The 19,302-nt window shown below is 38.1% G+C and overlaps 1 protein-coding gene across 1 annotated transcript in view; it reads right to left on the bottom strand.

Moving 5' to 3' along the window:
• The window catches only part of LOC131688740 (uncharacterized), a 342,957-nt gene that overhangs the window by 54,140 nt on the left and 269,515 nt on the right, over positions 1–19,302 (bottom strand). The window lies entirely within an intron of this gene.

Raw genomic sequence — 19,302 nt, 5'->3', positions numbered from 1 at the left:
ATGAAGTATGTTAAGTACACAGCGTTTCGGATACATCGTGATTTAGATTATTCGCAAATAGACACAAGCTAGAGTTAGTGTTTCACGGTGAAATAACTCCAAGCGTTTACCCAGACCAACTAATATTGGTTCAAAGCACCAGCGTAACAACAACTATACAGTTAACAGGATAACCGATTTCACTAAATTTTGGACAGCGTCATTTTTTTGTGATTTGGAGAGTGTACATTAGCGATTTCAAAAATGGTCACTTTATTGTCCCTCACGCACACACAGACACACGCACATACATATATTGGTTCAAATCGTCGACCTGAGTCAATTGGAATATATGATTCGGCCTCTCCATGCCACGGAGAAAACTAAAAGTTTGAGCAAATTCCATACATTGCTTTTATAAAAAATAAATAAATGTAAAACATCGAACCCTGCACGGTCTTGGTGCGATTGATCAACAGGTTGGTCTCCAAAATCTTCACAGTTCCTTTTTTGTTTATTATTGTTTACAGTTGTTTCATGGCTTTGCGCTACATTTTTTGTCGATGAACACTCCATCCTATGGAATTTAAGGTTGATTGCATTTGTGTTGTGTAGAGGAATTGCGGGAAAATATTCGACTACTTACCTATTTCTATTAGAATGGAATATCCCATATTATCAGATTTGGTATTTTTCATTCTATTCAGTTCGCTGCATTTGTCCACAGGTAGATTTCTATTCGCCACACCATTGATTGATAAAATGCATTCTATGATAACCGTTATCTTCAACAAATGTCAATAGCCCCTAAAAGTGCCGAGCGTGGCATGGACTACCTTTCTAGTCTAAATCAACATAATGAATATTATAAAAATATGAGGTACAGTACATATAAATCTAAACGATTGAAGTTACTGTTTTAAGCTTTTCCGTAGAAAACGAAGAATGGAGGTCTAAAGTACAGATTCTAAGACTTATGCCATAGCCTTTGCAATTGACGATTTCGAACGATTCCATTCAAATTGTAACAACATAGTCTCGATAATGGATCCAAAATAAAGAATTATTGCACCCAAAGGACTTTATCCAGTGCTTTCACGCTAAATTAAATAAACAAGTTTATCGAAGCATCGATTGGATATGCAATCAAAAGTTTTTCCTTTTCTGCTCACTCTTAACGGAAAATTCAATCCTAGCTTTTTGTCGACGGAGCCAGCAGCTACAGAAATGGTCGGTAGAAGTGACGGTAAAATATAAAACGGAAGCGGAAAACAAACTGAACTTAGATACACATACAGATAGATATCAAAGTGCCATTTTTCTCTACCTCGAAATTTTCGGATCAAACATAACATCTCTAGTCTTTTTCGGGTAACGTTCGCACATTATTTAATTTCTGTTTTGGTACAGAATTCTTGTTCATGCACGTATTTGTCTATACGAGATTTTCAGCCTTCCGTCGATCCAATAAGTGCTCGTAAATTAGTTATCACAGTCTGTAGGCGTATTTTACTCGGCTATCCAAATTATTTTTCTATCGCGTTTACGAATGCGGGATTTCGTTGTTACGTAATTGATTGATGTGTTGAGAATAGATCTAAAAAAGTCTCCTCCTTTCTTAATACATTGACAGGCTTTTACTTCGTGAGATTCGTGAGTATCTCCTGTCATTAGCAAATATTGAAGGAGAGGAATCTTTTTGAGCTTCCTAAAACGCTTAACGCAATCTAATTATATTACACTTAAAATAACTCACTGTCCTACCAATTACTACAATGCCTAGAAGCCTCGCTTTTTTCAACTTCCAACAAGACAGTTCTTAACCCCTTCATGCCAATGTTGGTTATAAATAAGCACGTTTTTAAATATCTTTTGATTTAGGCAAGATTGGCTCAGCAAACAAATTAGACTAATAACTGTGACGATTATCTTTCGTTTGAACACCAACAGTTGTGCGTATTATCTGTAGAACAAAAGTTATTGTAATTATTGTGATTGGGTTCCTATGGAGCAGGGTGCCAGAATTGGTTTAAGTCAAAGTTGAAAAAATTAATTTTGATGCATCTTCGACGCCTCGAAATATCTTTGAAAACTGATGAAACCTTATAAATTATGGCTATTTTCGATTATCTTTTCCAAACAGTTAAACTATTGTAAAAATTCAAGGAGAATTGTATTGAGCATCGGAAGAAAAGTTGAGCTGCACTGCAACTGCAAGAAAAGCATCTATATTGATCAAAACCGAGGGATTGCCCTTCCTATGATGATTCTCAGGGATACACCGTTCCAACATCAAATTATCATCTTGTCAAATTTTGGTCTTGTCAAACTGCAAATGACGTGAAAACCCAAGATGATACCAGATATGGTATAGGCATACGTAAAGCGAGAGTTTTGGTTCTACAATTGGCAACATCTATATTGCATAAATACTGCTTTACTTCCAGAAAAAAGAAGTTGTTAAAATCGAAATTAAATAAAACAATGTTTTGATTGTAGAAACTAGTGCTTTCAGCCTTTTTGAGGTCCTCAAGGCGTTGGCCACCAATAATATTATTGTACACATATGCATGCACCTTATGCAGATTATCTTGAATCTGTTTTGCGCTTGTCAAATCTGCCACTCTTCTTATTCTTATCTGGACACGCTCTTCTTCCCTTTGGGGCAGACCCTCGATCAAAACAAGTTTTTCGTATTTTTTGGGCCCAGTAGTTGCATTCAAATATAATTTTGGACGCCTAAATGGGTTTGAAAAAAGTTGGGCATGAAAGGGTTAAAAGCATTTTGAAGAAATATTCTTTGGTACAATATTATTATCTGTGGCTAGTATTCGGCCATCCGTAAATATTTTTCAAAATGTATTTTGTCAGTTGGCTGTTTGGCAATTGAAAAAAAACCGCGACTGTGACTGTGTATGTGTACACTTCATCCCTTATAATGGGTATACAATACTGAATGAAGAGATTTTCACTGATGTTGGAAACGTAACGATGAAGTGTCCGTACTAAATATTGTACAGATTAGAATATAAGATAATCCATTAGCATCGGCAAAACACACAGCTTGATAGTTAGATTCTACGACTTTTAAAAAATTGTTTTGGACATACTAAAATTGAGAAATGAAGTGAAAAATATATTCTCCAATTTGCAGAATTCAATAAGATCGCACATAAAGTTTATTGATTATGTGTACTAATGTTCCCATTTATATATATACAGCAATAAAAAGGACTAGGTGATTCTTTACTTTGATCCGATTACAGTAGTGAATGGAATATTACGAAATGTTTAAATATTCCAATAGAATCCCTTTGGAATGAGTTGCGACGGTGGATCAGTGAGTTATTTTTGCAATTTTCATCAAACTAGTTATATTAGATATCGGTTCTTGCAGATCTCGAGTGCAGCAATCATTCGTGCACTAAATTATTAACTGTTTAACTATTACCTGTTCTAACACTTAAATCAAATCGTCAATTTGTTCACCAATGGCAGCTCTTTTTGTTGTGAATAAAACATCTAGCTCAATATGACGTCTAAGTTTCATTACATTCTTTGCATAAATCAGTGTATACAAAAAACGCTCCTGTGCTCTTCAGTGCTCTCAACACGCTTTAAACTTAACTCATTACTTTAGCTATCCGCCATAACAATCTTTTTATTCGTATAATAATGTGCTATTAAAAAGTAGAAAACAACAAAACAAAACATGAATGCGAACATATTCTTAACAAACGGAAATTTAGTAGAGAAAAATTAAACAAGTATAGGACGGAGAGGTTGATTTAGGTCATCCTCGAAGGTTTACTCATTTTTTGCGTCTCGCTCCTTTCTTGCTTGGGGTCGGTTCTTCCGGTAGCAGTTCCTCCGTTACGAAACAGAGCGGCTGTCCAAAGGGACGGGTCGACAGCATTGTGTCATCTTCCTCGGCTAGAAGATTGATTTCGCACAAAACAAATATTTATTCATTTAGGCGTTGTAAGTACGCGAAACAAGGGTTTAGTTATTAGCAATTGTGAGAACTCTAGTGAAACACACACACAGTGCGGCACTCCGTTTCCGGTGCATTATTACTGTGTGAATATTGGGACTTGGGTTGGATGAATCATGTGCGAAGGCTGTGAAACACGGATTTGAAAATCGGCAAGCGCACGAACTGCCTGGGTAGATGTTTGATGAGTTAGTTCGGCCGGAAATGAGAGTCTTGATGAAATTATCAATGAACGATCCGGCGCTAATTTACTGCTCGATTCGAATGGGACGATTATCCCTGGAAAACGATGTATATCATCTCGAAGGTTAATTGGGTTAATTTGCTACCATATTGTTAGTAAAAGCTATCAAAGAAAAACTGGTTTTTATTCAAGTAGAAAGTTGTCATACCTATGTGTATGTTATTCAATGCGAGCGAAAAACGGAACAAAACATGAACTGCAACTAGGCAGTAATGTTGTTTTTGGAATATATTAAATTTCCGAGATTAGATTAATTGTTCACAAATATCAAATTCTCCTTTTGCCTCTCTCATATTTAAAGCCTATGTAATTACACCGAAAACAGAAATACCCGAGCAGAGGTCTGAGCGAACTAGTCTCTTTAGCATTTGAATTGTTGGCCAAATGTGAGACAAACAACTTGTTTTTTCAAAGTCATGGGTGCGTTTCGACATGTTTTTTGATGAACAACATAACTCAAAATCTACTAGGCCAATTGATTTGAAGCTTTCCGCAGTGTTTATTCACACGATTCCCGGGTAACTGCGAAGGTTTTATATTTATTTTTTTCTATTTTTGAATTTTTCGTAGCACTTTGCCAAAAATCCAATTTTCCCTCAAAAAAATTGGCTAACATGTTATTGAAAAATATAAATAATATTAATTTGGTAAAAAGCTTTTGTAGTAGCCTGGTGCATGATGTTATGAAAAACTGTTCAACATTTTAAAACGATTGGTTCAATAGTTTTAAGGTTATGATCAGGCATTGCATTTATCGCTCATATGAGTAAATGCGCCCGAATAGTTTGCTACTGCGGCAATAAAAACTCACATTTTCACACAAAAAGTTATTGGCACTTACACAACTTCTCCGGATAAATACAACGTGTTATTTCTCCGGATAAATAAAACAGCCGGAGAATGAGTGAATGAGTTTATCACGGTATCCTTTTTTCGCTCGCTGCTTTCCAGTCGTTATTCCAAAACACGAAAAAACAAGTCTATCATATTTCTTTGCCGGTTTTCTTTGCAATTAAGTGTATTTTTTGAAGTTGTTATTGATTTCCACGAAATTAGAATTTTATCACCTTCTCCGGTGAGAAGGAAAAAGTCAAATAAATTTGATCCGGAAAATCATTCTCACGCTATTTGTGGAGATGGAGAATTTTGCGACTCATTTTAACTCGGTAAAGTTGGACATCGGATAAGCTTCTTCTCGCGTGAGTGAGAGAGAATTACAATGCCGGGTTATGATGCACAGCTTTTTTCAAGCTGCCTCCGGAAATTTACTGTCGGAAAAATGCTGTTCAAATATTGCATTATTGGAAAATGGCTAAATAGACAACACTCTCTGTATGACTAAACAAATTTTAGACACGAGCCATCAGCGTAATAAAGTACGAATAATAGGTTCCAAAAATCAGCTGCCATAAACCATTAGGGAGGGGGTAGTTAGGTATGGGTTTCAGCGTGAAAATAAAAATTTCCTTCGCGATTTTTTTTTGAAATATGGGTAAAGCGAATCGTTCAAAACTTTTGAACATGATAACGTATCATTTCACAAACATTCTGTAATTTTTCCATGAAAAAATAGAATGACGAAGCTTTTTGCAAAAAGTTTCTGAAAAACACGATTTTCGGTGTTAACTGTCATTAAAAAACTACTTGTCCGATTTATTTCAAACTATGCATACATGTTCTAAATAAAAAATACCTTACTCCTAGGTTGAGTTTTCGAGATAACTTTTCGATTAAGGTGGTTTCTACGATTTTATTATTCGCTGGGATCGAGAAGACTCTTGGGGAGATCAAAAAGTGCTATGCTTTCAATCGAATCGAGCACTAGTATGGTGGCCGAAAACAAAGCAATGTACGGCCCGGAAAAAATTAGACAAATTACAACGCTTGACCTACATGGCCATAACAGGAGCAATGTCTAGTACACCAACAAAGGCCATAGAGGCAGCTCTTAATAAGCTTCCACTGCATCAATACGTGCAAATGGAAGCCAAAAAGAGTGCACTAAGGCTGCGAAGAAACAATAATTTTCTTGAAGGCAATCTTTTTGGGCATCTGAGTATACTGAAAGATTTCTTCATGAATCCATTAGTAGCAATGAATGAAGACTGGATGGAAAAAAGCCTAAACCTAGACATACCGTACCAAGTGGTCGAAATGGACCGTCGAACTTGGGAGATAGGAGGCCCAAATATTCTACCAGGATCAATAATTTCTACACAGATGGATCAAAAATGAACGATAGCACTGGAGCTGGAGTGGCTGGTCCTGGGCTTGATGTCTCGATACCAATGGGAAGATGGACAACTGTTTTCCTTGCAGAAATATATGCCATCTTAGAGTGTGCATCTATATGTTTAAAAAGGAACTATAGACGCGCACGGATTTGCATATTTTCTGACAGTCAGGCAGCTCTGAATGCACTAAAATCCTACGAATGCCAATCCAAATTGGTGTGGGAATGTATGACACTACTGAAGCAACTGGCTGATAAAAACCAGGTTTATCTGTACTGGGTACCAGGCCACTGTGGAATCGAAGGTAATGAAAAAGCCGATATACTAGCTAGACAAGGCTCAAACTTACCATTCATTGGACCAGAGCCTTTCTGCGGGGTGTCCAAATGTGTACTACAAATGGAAATCAAAAAATGGGAGGAAGATGCAATACAGTCAAACTGAATTGCAACAAATACTTCAAGGCAATCAAAACTGTTCATAACTCCAAACAAGCGAGTTATGGAAAAAATACTAAACATAAATAAAAAATCACTAAGCATTGTTATTGGGCTACTTACGGGGCACTGCCCGGCCAGATATCATTTGAAAAAGATAAATCGAAGTCAAACAGAAGTCTGTCGGTTTTGTGACTGTGATATAGAGGCCTCTCAACATTTGCTCTGCGACTGTCAAGCACTACTAGTGCGTAGAAAACAATATTTCAACAAGGCCATACTAAGTCCTTGTGAAATCTGGTTAGAAAATCCCAACGTGGTAGTTAAATTCATTCTAAGAATTATACCAGACTGGGGTACTTCGCACCATAAGACAACGACAGTTACCCTCAATGGTAACTCGTCGACCTGAACCGATGCGATATTAAGCAGGGGTATACCACAATAGATCAACTCAATGGTCGCGGTGGTTCCAAATCCCAAAAAAAAAATCGAATCGAGCACCCCTCGACTCCAGGCATTGAAGTTGTCGCTTGCCAAACCAGAAGTATAGACAAATACTTTTACATTGCTCCCACCTACAACCTTCCTAAAACCTCAGTTAGCCACCGACGGCTTGGCAATATTGCGGAACTTCTCCCCGCACCGAGGCTAGTTTTAGGTGATTTTAACTCCCACGGTATGGTAATGAAATATTCAATATAGGTACGAAACATATCCCAGAATGTAGCAAGGAGGGTAGGAGATCATCACCACAACACTGAAATCGCGATATGAATGTGGAGCACCGGGCTAGTTCAATAACATTAGTTCATTCTAAATAGCCTCAAAATGTATTATATAATTTATATGATACTACTTCCAAACTTCCCATGAACGTGTATAGGTTACGCATACATACAGAATGTCGTGAGCGACCAGATTCAGGCATGCTGTGGATCGGTTTCGGTGCTCACATCAAACACTCGAGCTTGTGCGGTAAGTGGTTAAGGAGAGTTCCGTTCCGGCAGCTACTAACGCGACTGGTTTGTGACTGTACCGTGAGTCTTGTTGTGTGATGTCGTGTTCGGTTTGTACTCGGAATGCGGGCGAAGAGAAAGCTCGTTCAATAAAGACATGTTTTTGCCTTTCTCATATAGAAAGGTTATGCAATCACTCTGAAAAACGTCAACCTAATCCCGGCCCGGAGGGTCGAGTGTCATATCCCATTCGACTCAGTTCGTCGAGATCGAAAAAAGTCTGTATGTGTGTGTGTGTATGTATGTGTGTGTATGTGTGTGTGTATGTATGTGCGTATGTGTCAAATAATGTCACTCATTTTTCTCAGAGATGGCTGGACCGATTTGCCCAAACTTAGTCTCAAATGAAAGGTGCAACCTTCCCATCGGCTGCTATTGAATTTTGGATCGATCGGAATTCTGGTTCCGGAATTACGGGTTTCAGAGTGCGGCCACACAGAAATTTCTCATATAAACTATAGGAAAAATTAAAAATAGAATTTTTATTTTTGATGCTAAATGTGTTCAAGGTGCATGAAATGTCGAGATTTGATGCAAACTGGAAAAAAAATTTGACGACGGTTCACTTTTTTGGATTTTGGCACATTTTTGCCTTTCTCATATAGAAAGGTTATGCAATCACTCTGAAAAACGTCAACCTAATCCCGGCCCGGAGGGCCGAGTGTCATATCCCATTCGACTCAGTTCGTCGAGATCGGAAAAAGTCTGTATGTGTGTGTGTATGTATGTGCGTATGTGTCAAATAATGTCACTCATTTTTCTCAGAGATGGCTGGACCGATTTGCCCAAACTTAGTCTCAAATGAAAGGTGCAACCTTCCCATCGGCTGCTATTGAATTTTGGATCGATCGGAATTCTGGTTCCGGAATTACGGGTTTCAGAGTGCGGCCACACAGAAATTTCTCATATAAACTATAGGAAAAATTAAAAATAGAATTTTTATTTTTGATGCTAAATGTGTTCAAGGTGCATGAAACGTCGAGATTTGATGCAAACTGGAAAAAAAAATTTGACGACGGTTCACTTTTTTGGATTTTGGCACATTTTTGCCTTTCTCATATAGAAAGGTTATGCAATCACTCTGAAAAACGTCAACCTAATCCCGGCCCGGAGGGCCGAGTGTCATATCCCATTCGACTCAGTTCGTCGAGATCGGAAAAAGTCTGTATGTGTGTGTATGTGTGTGTGTATGTATGTGCGTATGTGTCAAATAATGTCACTCATTTTTCTCAGAGATGGCTGGACCGATTTGCCCAAACTTAGTCTCAAATGAAAGGTGCAACCTTCCCATCGGCTGCTATTGAATTTTGGATCGATCAGAATTCTGGTTCCGGAATTACGGGTTTCAGAGTGCGGCCACACAGAAATTTCTCATATAAACTATAGGAAAAATTAAAAATAGAATTTTTATTTTTGATGCTAAATGTGTTCAAGGTGCATGAAACTTCGAGATTTGATGCAAACTGGAAAAAAAATTTGACGACGGTTCACTTTTTTGGATTTTGGCACATTTTTGCCTTTCTCATATAGAAAGGTTATGCAATCACTCTGAAAAACGTCAACCTAATCCCGTTTTTTTCGACTCTCATAAGGTTTCTGGATTTTAACAGGGGTGTAGTTGATGGTTTACGGAGAGGGGTTACATCCCCTCCTCTACTGTTCACTCCCATCCTTTAAAAATCTCCTTAAATCACCCCTCAGACCACCACCTCATACCCCTCCCTTTCAACCCCATCATCTTTAAACCACCACTATATTACAAAGCATACCAATTTAAGCTGGGGAGTCGTTCGTTCATGGGACTTTCGCCCTCCTCACATACCCACCCCCGCATGACAAAATGAGTTAGCAAGCAGATAACATTGATCTAATGCTGATTAGGCTAATGGAGTATGATATTTTTTTGTTTCAAGTGTTTCACCGTCGATACGTAGCTCATCAAGTTCGTGGCTGGCATGTCATTGTGTATAAGTGCAAAGTGTACTAAGAATGTAATGGACATTTCCACAATTATGTTGAACATAAAAAGCCTCCGTGCCATAGTTTAGAGAAATGAGAAAGGCACAATTGCACCGCTAGGTGGATTAAAACAGGTTTTTTGCATGTTTTTGTACATATTCCGCTTTAGTTCCGTTCAATACATAAATTCGGTTTAGGCGGAAAAGCACTATATGAAGTCATGTGGAAGGAAATATAGCTTACGGTAGGCGTATTACTGGTCTTGTGTTTAGTTTCTTAGTCTCCTCAAATGAATACTGAACACATTGTGCATGAGGGCTTGCACGATCGAGCTCCAAATAGTACGTGCGGAAGGTTCATGACATCCGGTGTCTCTTTCTCTTATGTCTTTATGTAAGGAGCATTGTCAGATTCTCATTATTCCAGGTTTTCTATATATCAGGATGGTCATTTCAACTATATCATATTATAGTAAATTGTATTACATTGTATTATGTTGTAATGTATTATATTGTACAATGAGGACCCGATTTTAACAGTCCCCGATTTTGTCAGCATCATATGAAAATTGATAGTTTGATATTTATTATTGATTGTTATTTAATATTCCCTTGAACATTTCATTTCATTATACAGTGAAGGCCTGCTTTTGCTAGCATGACATGAAAATTTTTTGGCACTATTTTGTTAGCCTCAATTGAAAATCTGTCCAATGGTTGCTAGTAGACCAACCTAACAATATTCGAGTAAATCCTTTATTGAGTAAATCTATTTTATGTTATAGATGCGAAACATGCAAAATAAAATTGAAATTTGAATTGGACGACCAGATTATGGGTAATGAGCCAAGGTTTTCAATGTCTACACTTCATCAGCCGTAAATACACAGGAGAGTGATAAAACGGGCCTTTACTGCACTGGTATCATTTATTTTCAGCAACACATGGATTGTCTCTATCATCACAATATTATCCCTTTGGATTCATTACTCATTATATGGACTATATTGTTTTATAGTGCTCATTAACATAATTAAATTCATGGCATACATTATATTATTTGCATGTTGTTGTATGATATTCATTATGAATCATAATTTTCATTACATACATTATCCTGATAACATATAATGCTGTAAACACACTATATAACAATTGAATACTGGGAAGGGATGGGAGCAACAGGGTATCATACGAATTGAGGACTGGACGAGGGAACGTGGATAGCCAGCCCAAGTCACTTGAAGGAAACTTGTTTTCTTCAGAAGGTCTTATATGAGTTTGACGCACCCTTCTCAAAACAAACCATCAGGTGGGTAAAGCATGTATAGCGAAATTGTTTACCTTTTGACTGGAATATTATTGTTGGAAGGGACTCTTTTCCTCCTTTTTCCCCAGCGGGGTGTGCGTAAGTGTCTCTGCTTACGGGCCCGTCCGACCCTTTTTGATTTCCCTTTAGTAACAGCAATAATGTGAAGGTTTCACGATAAACTATTTCGGGGCTACTGTAAGTCTACCCGCATTCACTGGAAAAACCTTGAGCTGATGGTGGCTTCAAATCACATCACATCACATCACATTTTAACTCCCACGGTATGGCATGGGGTCGCCTTCATGAAGATAATCGATATACTTTACTCCATAAGTTTTGCGACAACGCTTTAGATTTGCCCTTTGCTGGACATAGCTGCGGTTAAATTACAATCGAAAAGTCTGTGATCCTCACGACAGCGACCATCTGCCAATCATCATTAATATTGCTAACGGTTCAGCACTACCGAATACAATCAATGTTTCGTATAACCTCACAGGAAATATTGAGAGGAAGAGCTACGCATCTGGAAAAATCGAGTCCACACAAGAGCTTCCCCTGGAGTAAAAGTAGGGGTTCCTGGATTCTCGATACCGCGATCCAACATCAGACTACACGCGTACCAGACGCGAACTCTCGCGGGCGTTCTCCCAACTATGATGAAACGAAGAGTGCTTATACGTGCACGCGATAAAACGTGGGACGATGGGCTACCCGCTAGCTATCGACAGTATGCGATGTTAAAAACGCGAATGAAGATAACGAGAAAAACATCGATGAGCACTCTTTGGGGCACGACCCTGCGCTTACGAAACCGAAACAGTACTAACGATGCGTGGGATATTCAAATCCTTGGATATTCGATTTCCCCAAGATGGTTTGTCCGGATTCCGCCTAGGCACAGAAGATCTACCGCGCAGCGTTCCCCCACGACAACGCGAACGAAACACCGTTTTCGATGGTTACTCTCTTATCATGTAACAATAAAATCCCGTGCCAGACAGAATCAAATTTAACTTATTAAAGCATCTACCAGACTCTGCCAAGAGGCGCTTGTTGAATTTATTTAATAAGTTTCTTGAGGGTAACATTGTCTGTCATGACTGGACGCAAGTGAAGATAATCGCCATCCGAAAACCAGATAAAGCAGATTCCGACCACAACTCGTATTGACCGATTTCAAAGTTGTCCTGTATCTGAAAGTTGTTCGAAAAAATGATCTTGAAACAAATAGCTTACAGTCAGATAAAAAATTGGGCTTCCTCAAAGGCAAAGGGACGAACGATTGTTTTGTGTTGCTATCAACAAAAATTCTAACGTGCTATGCTAGCAAAGAGAGGATGGCATCAGTTTTCTTGGATATTAACGGAGCTTTTGATTCAGTTTCTATCCAAATTCACCAGCATGGTCTCTCACCTACTCTAAACTACTTTGTGTGTCTGAAAAACACATGCACTTTTCGAATTATGATTTATCGACATCACAAATTACCGACGTGAGTCTTCCCCAGGGCTCATGTCTTAGCCCCCTTCTCTACAACGTTTACTTGAATACAATTGACGAATGTCTTGTCAATTCCTGCACGCTAAGGCAGATGACAGAGCAGTTTCTATTACAGGTCCCAAAGTTGTCGATTTGCAAGGATCATTGCAAGATATCTTGAACAATTTGTCTGCTTATGCCCCAAAAATGTCTATCTGCAAGGACTATTGCAAGATACCTTGCACAATTTGTCTGCTTGGGCCCTCCAACTGGGTATCGACTTCTCCACGGAGAAAACTGAGATAGTCGTATCTTCTAAGAAGCGTGCAGCAACTCAACTACAGCCTCAATTAATGGGTCAAACTATTGCTCAGGTTTCAACTTTCAAATATCTCGGGGTCAGGTTTGTCTCTAAAGCTACCTGGGGATGTCACATTAGCTATCTGAAACAGAAATGTCCAAAACGGATGCACTTTCTCCGTACAATAGCCGGAACATGGTAGGGTACCCACCCGAGAGACCTGACCAGGTTATACCAAACAACGATATTGTCAGTGATGGAGTACGGAAGTTTCTGTTTCCGCTCCGCTGCGAACATACATTTCATCAAACTAGAGCGAATCTAATAGCACTCGACACATACGATGAGTTTAGAAGTGCTGGCGGGCGTCCTTCTGGTAGAAAATCGATTTTTGAGCTTCTCATATGATTGCTCATCCGATGTGATATCTTGAACACGTGGAATCCCGGATTTCATACGTCCGCAAGTAGTCCCAAGCATCTTCCATAGTAAATTTCGAGCAGTCGACTGCAACAAGATGTTTTACACCAACGGGTCAAGCCACGACGGCTCCACTTGCTTCAGTATATTCAATCTAAACCTCACCGCCTCGTTGAAACTCAATGATTCTGCTTTTGTTTACCTCGCAGAGCTTGGTGCTACTCAGTATTGGGATCATTGACACCTTGCCCACCGATCATTACTTTATTGTCTCGGGTAGCCTCAGGTCAATAGAAGCTCTCTGTTCAAAGAATTCTAGATAATCATATTTTCTGGGGAATATGGGAGCACCTGTGTATTTTATCTGTAAGATAGAACAATATTACCTTTGTTTGGGTTCCCTTGCGTTGCTCCATCCCAGGTAATGAAGAAGCGAACTCTAAGCCTTAGACGGGCGCTTTAGAAGGTGACATGAAAAACTAACCTGTTTCAATGAATTTTTCAATATCTTTCGTCAGAGGACGCTAGAAAGTTGGCAGACATCTTGGAGCAATGGAGAATTAGGACGGTGGCTACATTCTATTATTCCAAAGTTATCAACGAAACCTTTGTTCAGAGGAATGGATGTGGGTCGAAATTTAATTCATGTGATGCCTCGGCTTATGTCCAATCACTACACGTTAGACTCTCATCTCCGACGTATTGGGCTCGCAAATAGCGGTAAATGCGTTTATGACAACGGTTATCACGATAACGATCATATTGTCTGGGCATGCGCCTAGTACTGTTCTGCCAGATCTTAGCTATTGGATTCCTTTCGGGCCCGAGGAAGACCAGGCAATATCCTGGTTCAAGATGTACTGGCAAGCCGCGATCTCCTCTACATGTCTCTTGTATACAGCTTCCTAAATCCGTCAGCATACAGATTTAACTGTCCCTATTATTTTCATTATCATTCTCAGAAATGCCCTCTTCCGCCTGTACCGTACACCGAAGATGGTTCGATGCGACTTCAAGCTGACACGAAACATTTCTGTCGACTGAGCCAACAAATACGGGACCTATAGCACAAACATTACACGAGCAAAGTGGTATGTTGCCGATCCGCATCTGAGCCCTACTACGAAATCGCTAGGACTGTAGGCTAGATGAAGACCGCCTGGCGTCCCAGTACATGGTGCTACCTGATGAAGACCGTCCTAGTCTACAATCCCTACCGTTGAACTACCGTTGACGGAAACTGAAAGTTAATATCTTCCTTCACGCTGTCAATTTCTTCCACCCTGTCTCCCCTGTCTCTGATACTCAGATGTAGGAATTCAACACAACCCCCTCCTGAATATCTTCACAATACTTATCCCCCTGTCTTTTCTATAGTTTTACATGTTCAATACATACTCTCGTTAAAAAATGATCGACAGTACTACTAATAAAAATAGCCCTAATTAACCCCCAATAATCTTATACTACGTTCACACTACGAGTTACGTTAAAACGTTTAACGCTATCTTGATGCCATTTTTCATATTGTTAATTATTATAACGTATTTTAACTCTGTAGTGTGAACATAGTAATAATAAAATTGAATCTAGTTGATCCTAGTTTAAATATGATTGTAAAATGATACACTTAGTCATTAATTAATTGCTCCAATAATTTCTCTGCTAAAATCCTATATTCATTACTATACAATAAGCACCCCTAATATCATATTACCTTCTCTTGTATATGTATAAGTTGGCTGTAAAATTTCTTTAGTTTCATCATATAAAAAAATATTTAAAAATGTAATTCTCTAGTTTTTATGAAATTCAGAATACGAAACAAAAAAATTGGCACTTTTAAGGTAGGACAGAGAATGCGCAAAAATCGAAAACGAAAAAAGCAGTTTTTCCACACCGTGTGTTAGATCTTCATAAAAATCAATCAGCTTATGTAGAATGTTGATACATTTTTATGAAGATCTAACACACGGTGTGAAAAAACTGCTTTTTTTCGTTTTCGATTTTTGTGCATTCTCTGTCCAACCTTAAGCTAACGCAACCGTGCCTTACAAAATAAACGAATTGAATAAAAAAATATCTCGATCCTCATCTGATCCGTGCACCAAACACATCCACATCTACCTCCTTGTTAATCCTCTTGACGTGAAATTATGCGACTTATGACACGACCAGCTAGTAACACGCAACTGTGCGTTAATTATCATCAGTCGGTCGCTTTCCGAGGGTCGCTTTCCTAGTGTATGAAAAACAACAGCGTAAGCTGTATCGAAATTCTGTCTCAATAATCTTTAAATAAGTTTAGGTTGTAAAGCTTTTAGGTCTGTATTTCATTCAACTACTTTGCACAGGGTACGAAAGTGGATATGGAAAATCAATACAGCCTAAAAGATTATTCAGAAGTAATCTGGCACCGATACCATAAAAAAAGTATTCAACTTATATGTACTTCAGGTTACTTCAAGTACAATAAATTTCTTAAAACCAAAGACGTGCTTGAGATATTTAGCTCATTTCACATACGAGAAAAATAATGAAAAATTAAGATAAAACATTTACATAATATGCAAAAACTAGTGCAGCCGATAGCTAACAGATTGCGTTCAACAAATCAAATTAAAATTAAATCAAAAAAATAACACTGAGTTGCAAGTCCATTAGCGTTCCTATAGAGTGGGGATACAGTTCTCTACGATTCACATTGAAGTTGAGGATCCACCAAAATACAATACAACAGCTAAATAGGGAAAACAGTTGACGAATATTACGATTACTTTCAGGTAGTGAGATGGAGCGATTTTGCGCAGAGCGCATTCTCAGCAATCCAAAGCCGGACATCGGACGGAAACCAGCAAACAATTTCCGCTTCGTTCCCGTGTCGACTAGTGATGCATTTCCCGAAGAAGTCGTTGCAGAAGAGCTAGCAATGTTTGGTACTAGGAAGCGCATGTCTGTATTATGGAGAAAAACATTAAGAACAGTTTAATTCGATACACGACTTACAGTGAACTGATTCAAATCTCCAATAGAAGTGATTCTTCGTTGAATCATGATTATAAATAAAGTTACTGATTGGCACATACGTTTTCACAATTTTTTTTTTAATATAGACTACAACATTGCACGTTATTGTTTGCTAGTTACTCTTGTTCGACATCTACGAAGTCTACCAAAGGATAACCTGCTATGCGTATCTGATTGTGGGGATGGCGCGTGTTGGTGTTTTGCTCTGGTCTGGCGGTTTAGATAGTAACGCGCTGGTGTCATAATCCACACGTCAAATGTTCAAGACACAGCCAGCAATTAAAGTCGGAATGATCGTAGCACTGGTCCTGCAATTAACCTGTACACTTAGAATCGCCTGCGAAGTCTTTCGGAACAGGTCGAGTTCCGTAATGGAATGCAGTTTTAAATCTTTGCGACTTAATTGCACGAAAAACTTCAACTACGGGTCAAAAATACGTGTTATTGAATCCTATCATTTATTGTTTACTACTTCAAACAACAAACTTATTGGTCCGAACATATTTCTTTATTGCAATAACAATAAATTTTTACTTTCAATAAAAACATTTTTAATTTCAGTAATTTTGCTTTAATTTCAAAAAATTTTATTAAAAAATGTAACAATAACTTTTTTTTTTATTGAAGCGATAAATAAATTTTATTGAATCCAATGAATAAATTTGTTGTCTCCCGACCAATAATTTTATTTCTTGAATTTAATCCATATTTTTATTGAACCTATCGTTTTTCTGCGTGAAGAGTAAAACCAATGTGGAATACTGGCATTTCTGTAATATTGGTCGTGCTCGGTTCAGATTCGCTAATTGTAATTAGTCGCAAACCTGGTTAAGCGCAGCTACTTTTTTTACTTCGTTTACTGAAATCCCATATTATTTATGAAACTTTCAAATTTCTTTCTCCCAAAACTTTTGAACTAAGAATCATTTCATTTTCATTCGGTTTGGCGATTACCAGACATTGTCAAGTTCGTTCATCTCAAACCTCGATTGATGATCCTCAAAGCAGTCACAGATTTAGTCCCATTACAGCTCATTTATTGGTTATCACCACCCTTCGGCCGCCTACTTTCTTCAATATACGCTTCCAGTGGTGAGTGGTGAAAACTGCTGATTTGTGATGTAGCTGTAGCCCAGTCAAAAAGGGCAAGTTGCTGGCTAACGGGGGGAAAATTGCCAACTCGGATGCGCTAATTGCCCTTCAATTTGCCAGCAAATTGCTGGTAATTAGGGGGCCATTTCCAATGCTACATTTAGGCGATTTGCAGCCGTCATTTTTTTGCCACCCTACCCGCCTTTAAATCGCCCACGGAACGCGCCATTTAATCGCCCTTAGTTGCCTAATATGCAAACTACAAATAATACTTGTTTTCGGATTCATTATCTACTCACATAAACACCACAAAACTATTCGAAGAATCAATGGTGAAATTGATATTGCACACCAAAACTTACCACAGTCTGACGTTCATTAAGATTTTGAGAGATCTTGTTCTGCTATACTTACACACGATTCCACAATTCCCCACATTCGATGGCTTCGTGAAGTACACGAAACAAACAAAATTCAAGCGAGAACATGCCAATCGTTAAAAAAATAATTTTAAGCTTAAGTTTAGGCATGTTGGAAAAACGAGAAAAACAACCAAATCCATTTCAGCCGCCAGAAAAATTGTCTAAGTATTGAAATTGCCTTTAAATCGCATTCACAAATTGCATTTGTTCCTAGGGGCAATTAGCACAGGCGAGTTGAGTCAAATGTCAAACTGTTTAAATCGCCTGACCATGTTCGTCCGCATTTTTTTGACCGGGAGGGAGGACAAACTACAAAATTACTTACATAAATAACGAAACGCGACGATCTTGGCAGTCTTGGACAAAACATAACCACAATATCTGAAGAGAGAATAGGAGTTTTTCACTCTGATTTCTGACACATTTTCGAAAACGGAATGCAAAATGGATTGAGTTTTTTGCACATATTACAAAAGACATTTTAGTCTTGAATAATAATTTTTTTGTTGAGTACGAAAACTCCCTCACCACTGTATTCCTATCTATTTGAAGAGGCCAAAAAATAGATAGAATGCGATACTGATATGAATTTTCGATTCGATCATTATTTTCTATCATCATTTTCTTAAATCAGGAGAGAACCGATTTTTTAGGAAAAGAAAACTCTCCCCTTACTATATTATAGAAAATGCGTTCAAGCACATAATATTACTATATCAATAAAGAGCAAATATCAGCCAAATTCTTAAAAGAACTCCAAAGCGGTAACTACGACCGGCCAGGGTGTTAGTCACCTGCCAGAAAAAGGTTCCGTTTGGGTGTATATAAATTATACTTTGAGTAAGACTCTATGCTTTGGCACAAATTTAATAAATACACAAAACGAGTCTCTCTAGTACGAACATATGGGCTTACGTGTACAGATTTGTTTGTGATATAAGTGATTTCAGAAGTCGTTCCCTTTCGATCGGTTAAAAAATGAAAAGAACGAAACTACATGCGCCCGAAATGGCTCGGGATGATTTTTTCCGATAGCGTGTATTGTATACCCATCATGTTGCAGGCACTCTATTCCTTAATATCTTAAATGCTTGTGTTACTCCACCTATCATCATCACACATAATCCTTAATTGGTAAATAAAACGGACTTTCCTTCTCAATATGAAATGTGCTATAATGGGTGTAGAAAATAAACAATAAACTTGAATCAATGCTACATTACAAGCCAGTGCAATAAACTCTGCATAATCTATATACAAATTCGAAACAAATCTCTACAAAGTCTACGGTTTGTACTTTGGAATCATTTACAGTCTGGTAACCACAAAAAAAGTTTATTTGAGAATTAAAAGAATAAAACAAGATAGCATCTGAAGGCAA

This window comes from Topomyia yanbarensis, chromosome 3 (assembly GCF_030247195.1).
Source record: "Topomyia yanbarensis strain Yona2022 chromosome 3, ASM3024719v1, whole genome shotgun sequence".
NCBI classification, from domain to species: Eukaryota; Metazoa; Arthropoda; class Insecta; order Diptera; family Culicidae; genus Topomyia; species Topomyia yanbarensis.
Note: the sequence above shows the minus strand (reverse complement) of the source record. Positions and strands in the feature narration are given on the sequence as shown.